The sequence below is a fragment of the Ammospiza caudacuta genome, chromosome 3 (assembly GCF_027887145.1).
Source record: "Ammospiza caudacuta isolate bAmmCau1 chromosome 3, bAmmCau1.pri, whole genome shotgun sequence".
Lineage (NCBI taxonomy): Eukaryota > Metazoa > Chordata > Aves > Passeriformes > Passerellidae > Ammospiza > Ammospiza caudacuta.
In genome coordinates, this window is record NC_080595.1 from 22,035,000 (window position 1) to 22,043,280 (window position 8,281).

Sequence of the window (8,281 nt, forward strand, 5' to 3'; positions counted from 1 at the left end):
CTGACATCTCTTGTGTGTGTCCCTGCACCATGGTTTCACAATCCATCAGCTGCAGGATCGTCAGCATGGGAAAACAGAAGTTATGAGAAATGCCTGGGACATTAAACCTAAAGGTTTAATGCCTGGGACATTAAACCTAATTTAGTACCTTGCTATATAAGAAAAGGGCACTGCGATTTCCTATTAGGAACAGTCAGCCTAACCTGAGCTGGGTAATCTCCCTGCTAAGTGAGAAAAAGCATTTTGCACAAGACCTGTATTTACTTGCTGTGCTCTCAGAAGGGGGCACAAGGAAGCCCTTTTCCTCTTCTGCCTTGATTACGTTATGCCAGTTTCCTTCTACCCAGAGGGGTAGAGGTCCCTTAAGAAGTCCCTCAATCTCATGAGTAAACCAAGCAGGATTTGCCATAAAATGTTTAACAATTGCAACCACTGTCTCACTGCCATTACTTAATTACATGGCAGGAGTGTAGTCTGCCAGCATAAAGTTTGGTTACAAGCATGCCTCACAGAGACAGGCTCACCTGGCAAGAGCCAAATTGATCTGTAATCTTCTCTTACCCTCTTCAGCCATCAATGTCTTTCCCTCATCTCCTGGTGGCTTTGGTACATTTGACCTCACAAAGGAAGAGGGGACACCTAAACCATAGTGAGTTGCATTCATGTTGTCTTCATATTTCTCAAGTCCCATACTGTACCAAGCTGTTCCCCTCTGCAGCACAGTTCTCCATGTGTCTTCTGAGGAGCTCCTCCTGGGCTCTCAACCCACCCCTATTTATTCCAGTTACCTTCACAAGCCACAGCTGCTGCCCAACTAAGGACTTTGCAGCTGTAGCTCATTTGGAGTAACTAGGACCCACACATAGATCTTACAATACATAGATCTTAACAGGGACTCTCTCCATAACAATACATATATTCAGGCCCTCACATTAGTGAGAGAACATGCTGTTCCCCTTGGAACAACAACATTTTTAGAGGCTCAGCAAGGCCAGAGCATCACACTTAGATAAAAGTGGTGGTGATCTATCAAGGAAGGAACTTTGCAGCAGCAACATGTGAGCTGGTGTCCCATATTGCATCACCTCACCTGTAGGGATTAGCAGGAGCTTGGCCTTCTGTACCCACTCTGGCAAGTCTTGGCAGCCCCCCAGCATCACAGCTGTTGGGCCAAAATTAAGGGGCATCCCAGGCAGGCTGTGGGACTCAGCTGGCAGCTGTAAGAGCAGAAGGAAGTGAGGAGAGGTTTTCTGGTTGGAGGGAAGCTCTTTGAAGGCAGGAGATGGTTTTAATTAAAATCTCATCCCTTTCAAAGGGAAAATTTATTTAATGAAAGCTGTGTAAACTCCAGTGGGCCTCACTAGCCTTTGGTACAATTGACTGGCAAGGGAAGCACCCTCTGCACTTAAACTGGTTTGTCATATCAGCATGAAGAAAACGGTGAATGTAAATATTGCTCACTGTCTCAGGGAAGTGGAGGAAGAGAGAGAAAACCTTGTCCTGTGACCCAGAGCACTTTGCTCATTCACTAATGAGTTGAAATTCTGGAGCCTGTTAACATGAACTCCACTCTCCCCATTGCCTGGCTTTGGCTGCATGGGGGTGACCGCTGGTTGCTTGACCATAGTGGGAGGAATGGGATTTGTGAGACAGGCAGAGGGGGCCGAGAACTCTCTGCTGTACCTGCTCGCCCCATGCTGGTGATAAAGCAAGATGTGGCTTGCACTGAGGTAGTCATAAGTAGAACAAGGTCAACTGTCTATTTCAGTCAACATGACAGAAATAGAATTGATCTCAATAAGAGCCCAGCTCTTTCTTCCTGTTAGCTCCTCAGTTCCAATTTTAGGATTGCTGTAATCAAGCTGAGGAAGAAGCTGTTTATCCCATGGAGGGGAAGTTGCTGAAGGCCCAGGGTGGAGAAGAAGAGTTGCTTGAAAATATACTTGAAGAAAGGTTTTGCTAGCCCATGGGGAGGGTCTGTGTGGTTCAGGAGCTGTTCCCATCAGTGTAGAAGGTATGCTGGTCAGAAGAGGGCCTGTTCTCCTTCTGCTCTGGCAGCAGCTGCACTGAAGGATGGAAGTAGTTGGGCTAAGCCATCTACTTGGCCAAGAACAAGTTTCCAGGTTTGCAAGTCTGCACATTTGTTAAACTGTTAAAACTGTGGCTTTGCATTGAGCCTCCCCTGCCTGCTGCCAGGGAATATTGACATTCTTTTCACTGAAGGCGAGATGCTGACAGCTCTGTCTAATACAGACAGAAATGGAGCGGTGTAGAAAGTGGCACTGAATGCTAATCCAAATGCAGTGACTTGTAGTACAAAGCATTTTCCATAAGCAAATAAGTGAGGATGTTCTCTTAGGACAAATGTTTGGAGGTTTCATGAGAATTCAATTAGTTTCTTCTGAAACACCTGCAAATGCCAAAGTGCAGTGCTGCATATGGCTGACTGAAGTGCTTTTCCTTGAAGCCTGCTTGTGTGGTCCTCCACACCCTCATCTCTGTGGGCTGGTGGGAGGGCTGGGAGCCCGGTGTCCTTCCACCTGCTTAATCAAGTGAGTGAGCCACGCCATTCATGCCTCAAGAGAGGCTGAGGAGGCTCAGGTGGTCTTTGAGCAAAGGAGCAGAGCTGATGATTTGCCTGCATGGGTGGTGTTTGCCTGTGGGTCCCTTCTGCTCTGCACCCCTTTGCTGCTTTGACACAGGGCCTGGTGCAAATTCAAGAACACACCTGGTACAAGGAGAGGTAGAGGAAGGGGGATCTGTGCCTCTTCTGCTGGTTCCTGTCTCACTGGGCCAGTGGAGGCCCGGCAGCAAGGCAGGAGCAGCAGCTGGAGGTGATGCAGGCACAAAACCCTGGGTTAAAAAGTTGCCTGCAAATCAGGGCAGCTAATGCCAGTTATCTGGGCTGCTATTTGACCCCCGAAAGTCAGGTCAGTTATGTCAATGAGTGAGGCTGGTGAGAGCTCGGCTCTGGTATTGACACAAATCTGCTGTCTGGGAGGGCTTCTTTTGCATTGCACTTTTCCACACCCCTGAACTTCAGAGCCTGACTAGTGTTTGCAGGCAAGCAGGCAGGACCAAAACTGTGGTCCAGGTGGAAGGACTTATGTGAAAGCTTGCTCTGGAGGATGAGAACCAGGAGCTACCCTTCCCAAATTAGAGCTATACAGGGCTGATGCTCAAGCAGCTACAGTGGCAATTGAAACCAGCATCTCTGATGATCTGTTCTGGCACACTTCCAAGTGCAGAGAAGTCATAAAGGTCATATTCCTGTCTTGCTTCCCCTTTTGTTTCTGGGAGTGGAGGCAGAAATATGCAAGACAGAGTATTCTCACTGTTGTGGCTCAGGAGAGAGGAGCCACATTGCTTCATGAAAGGAAAAAAAGGAGGGAGAGCACACCAAAGGTAAGAGTTGTCACTTTTAGCAGGCAGAGAGCCATCGTTCCTGGCATGAGAAGCAAAGGCTTTGTCACCTGGCTTTGCAGGGGGGTAGGAAGGCTTAGGTCTGCCCAGGACGACATCTAGAGCCTCTCTCAGCTGGGGTCCGGAAAGGGTCCCCAGAAGCGCTCAGTCCCACTGTGTCAGCCCAGCCTGCCGTCCTCTGCCCTGTGCACGTCTGCCTGCAGCTGCCAGGCCAGGACAATCGGATATGTGCCTCTGGGAATGGGACACTGTGCACGGAAGGCACTGTTTGCTCTCACGGCATTGATTGGGAGCGTTGGGTGTGACGGGAGTGGAGTTTGACCCAGCTGGGTGTCAATAGCTCTGCAGCACTCTCAGCTCACACCGATTGTCACAGCAGTGACTGTCTGTGCACTTATTTTCCAACAGAGCCAATTCCAAGACCTTCAGAAAGCAGTTTCCTTTTTCTTTTCATACTCTTTTCCTCCCAAGCCATTGTTCCCTCCCGGGCAGCACAGATGTGCCTGCCTTGTCCTGTCCTACTGATGTGCTCTTGGTGTGCTCCTGATGTGTTGCTTCATGCTGGTGGTGTGGAGGCTGCAGGAACACACCTGAAGATTTCTTGTAACCAGAGTCTCTTCTGCTCTCTAAGGCACAAGTACCCTGGGGAGACCAGTAACTGCCTGTTCACTCAAACAGACACAGTTTAAATGGGAAAATCACAATGATAAAAGGACTGTTAAGAAAATAATAATCTCTGTCTGTCCTGCTGAGATTCCTGGCCATGCTGCAGCCAGAGATAATAAGAGAACCTTAAATAAAAATGAGCAGGTTGGACCCAGGCAGGTTTGAAAAATTAGATGTCTTTACTGAAGCAAACTCCTATTTAATCATTCTTCTGTTGCTTTAAAGGTAGAACATACAGCCAGGTAAGTGGAAATATGTTTTTTTTGAAGCCCTGGGTAAATGTCATATAGAGGAATTAAAATGTCAATCTGTAGCTGCATTTGTGTAATGAAATTGTATAAACAAGGCTGGGAGCACACATCATCTCACTCCAGCACCTTAAAGGTTTTGAACCACTTCCCACTCCTCCGAATGTGCAGCCATCCCCACACTCTGCTGGCAGAAGGGTCAGGGGGATGCTGATGGAGTGCTGGAGGCAAACTCCCCCTGGCTGGCTTGTCCCCTAATTCATCAAATTAACTCATCCATCTGCAGCAGCTCAAGGTATTTGCAGGGTGGTCTTGAGCTGTCATCTGCCACCAAGCACAAGGGCTGCCTGCAAGGGCTGTGGGGTGAGTATGTGAGCACAGCTCCACAGCAAAGACTCAGAGCTGAACTGGAGCAGGCATGGTCAGGAGACGTGGGCTGACTTCACCTGTCTGACTGCTTGTATTGCTGCTTTGTTTGAAGGATGCTGCTCACCACCATGACTTCCTTGCCCTAACTCTCCTGTGGTGTGTCCCAGGGAAGGGACACCTGGCATCCATCACCTGTGTCTTACCAAACCCACACAGGCTGGTAACTGTGCAGCAGAAGCATCCACGTGGAGTTACAGTGCCAGAGTTGTTACATTTCAGTTTCTCACTTAGGTAATTTTATAGCAGCTTCCCCACTGGGGATAAGCCATAAAAAGCACACAGGAGTACCAGGATGCATCTTTATGTTTACTACTGGCTCTCACTTTCCCTATAAATTCATGTTGTGCACAGTTTCAATCCCACCCCCTTGCTTAGAAGATGAACTGTTTGTCTAAAACAGGTTGTTTCTTCTCATATCAGATGATCACTTAGGAGGGAAGCTTGTATTTTACTAAGGTGCCTTTAAAACAGGCTTCCAAAAGAAAGGAGAAGGGGGGACATCCTTTTCTTGCAAGATGGCTAACAGTGGTTTCTCAGCTTTGCCTGTGTAGTGAATTGACATTTCTAGCAAAGACAAACAAAGACACCATGCATGTATTAAAACCGAACAAGAATCAAAGATTGCTTAAAAAAACAAATGGGCAAATTTAAGTAGTGAACACATAGATGTTCAGTCTAGCCCCCAAGGACATTTTCTTTTAGCCAGTTCATGTGATACCTGATGAAGTGCGAGCTACAGGTTTGCAGTTGAAATACTGTGTTGGTTAGCACCTTTGTTTTCCCCAGTTTCCCAATTTTCTACTCCACTGTGTAAGCTGTTGTGTTGCTTTAGAGAAGTCACTCAGCCTCTTGCTTCCCATTTCTGCTGGTAAAATTGGGAACTTGCATTGCTGTGTTCAAATGACAGTCTCAGGAGGGACAGGGGTCTGTCCTTTGTTGTCTTTACACTCAGCCTGTTACTGTGAACTCCTGGCTTTGGTTGTTACTGTGCTCCTAAAACCAGAATAATGCTACCCCAGAGAGCAGCCAACGTTGGAGTGCCCCATTCTGCAGTCATATGTACAACAGGTGAAATTCTTTCTTCAGGCATGACCCCAGAGATTTGAATGTTCAGGGGACAGGACAGCACACCTTCTTCTCTACTTAGGTGCAGGGCAGGTGCTGTGCATGGCTATGTTGATAAAGGCAATTATGTTCTGGGTATTTTTCTAATCCTAAACAAGATAAAACATCCCTGATTGTAGAGTAGAAGAATGGTTGATGTGCAAGAAATATTTCAATAAGAAGGGACTGTTGAGTTTGAGAGCACTTTTAAGGGGTTGGTAAGAATTGTGATGGCTTGTTTTTCACATCTGTTAAATATTCAGCATGTGCTTTTAGCAATTACCCTTTTTGTGAGGTTGAATAGGTTTGATTGGATTTTTTGCAATTAGTATACTGTGAGAGTTTGTGAGGATTTGCTTCAATTCTGAGATGATTTCACTTTGCCTGTGGTTTTCTTCAAATGTCTGAGCCAGTGCACCATGGTGGCAAAAACATTTGAGGAAAATAAATTTCAAAATCCCATGTGTTGCTACTGCTGAAAGTGGGAATTTAACTAAGATCTTCCAGATTTCATAGTAAGTATTCTTGTGTGCTTTTCAGAAAATAGAAGTTTAGCTTTTAGGGAATTGATAAGTATTGTCTGTTTTGGGTGTTGAATTACAGAGAGCAAAATCATTTAGAAAGCTGTTCATTGAATATGCTCAGAACAAAAGTCACAGCAGGCTGTGGTTTCTGAGAGCAGGAAATAAGGCCAATCTTATGTCATAGCCTAATAAAATGTATTAAGCATGAAGTCAGTAAAGTCGTGTAGGAAATCCTCTGAAACTGGGGTGGAATAGCAACTTACTGTCAACATTCTTAGAAAAATTAAAAGTTAAGTAAAATATCATACAAAATAACATTTGGCCTCTCTTTGTATCGTATGAAAACTTGGCAAAGGCAGAGTATCCTTCAGAAGGGAGCATTGCTTGCTGTGAGTAACCTCTGCACAGCTCTCCTGTGAGAGCTCCTCCAAAAGCAAGTCCCAACACATTTTCTTGGTGCACATGGTTAGTACTGTACTGAGAAGTTTTGTCAGAAAGTTAAAGGTTGCTAAATCAATGACTCTAAGTGTTTTCTAGCAAATATTTGCCTTAGGAGATGTCTAGCTTTGGGAGATGCACAAACAGGAACACGGTTTCCAGCTGCCCGGGTGGAGGGCACCATTTCAGGTGGTGAACTGAACACGAGCCCATGGGAAGCTCCTTCCGCAAGTGCCAGTGTGGCCTGAAAGGGAGGTTTGGAGGGAAGCATGAACCACCCCTCCTCTGCTGTGAGCCCAGAGCCAACCTCAGCCAGCCACGGACAAAGAGGAATAGAAAGCATGGAAATGCTCCAGTAGTGTCTCACGGTGGCACCTCTGGGGAACTGACCAGTGTTGGTGGAGTCTGAGTGAGACCAGTGCATTTCTCCATCGAGCTGTTTGCTCCCTCACTGCGGAGGGCAGCTGTTCATGCAGCAGGCTGGTTTCCATTTTTGCTGGGTAGCGTGGGGACTTATATTTTATGAATATTTTATTCAGAAGGTAATACCTCCAGACTGTGGTCTTTGTGGGGGGAAGTCACTCTTTGACTTAATTGCTCGAAGTCTTTCCCCACATTGTTGTCAGCAGAAGCAGATTGTTGGAGGTGAAGCTGTTACAAGTGAGAGCCTTCCCCCACTTCCCCTTCCTTCCTAGTGTGCAGGGGAACTGGTGCCCTGCTGTGGTATCACAACACTGGAAACCAAAAGCCTCAGCTTGTGCTGGATGAGTTGCTGTCCCACAAGGAACATTAAGGAGAAGCAACTGATTGTTTAAAGAATGGCTGTGAGAAAAAGGATTTGCTGTTTACCTCAGAATTATTAATAAAAACAAAATCAAGTATTCAGGGCTTCTAAAGTCTTCCTCTCTGTTTTCATAATTTTTTAAACTGAGTTGCTGGATGATGATATTACTGCATTATATATATATATTTTTTTTTTTTTTTTGCAATTGACCCAGTTGGATTGGTAGTTACAGCTTGAAAATCCCAGTTGAAAAATGAATTATCTGCATACATCCCAGAACCAAAATTTTTGGGGGCTAATTTAGATTCAGTGTTATCATGCTGACAACTTCTTACCAGCTCTAACTTCATCTTTCCTCCTGTAGCTCAAAGCTTGGTTGGCATTCCCAGCTGGTGAAATGCTTTGTCACCCCCATGGTTAGGAAGGACATGGGAGGATGCATTGCTCTGGATATGCCACTTTCCCTGTCACTGACTTGGTGGATTGATATGTGATGGACTGGACATGAAGAGATGTGGTTGCTGAACCAGGAAATGTGTAAACAGATTGCACAGCGAGGAAGGAAGGGGCGCAGAAATCCTGTGCTGCTGCCAGGTACTCTCCTGGTGTGTGTGAGGAGCTGATCCATGTGGCTTGAAAATCAATTCTCACCTTGTAGTGCTCAC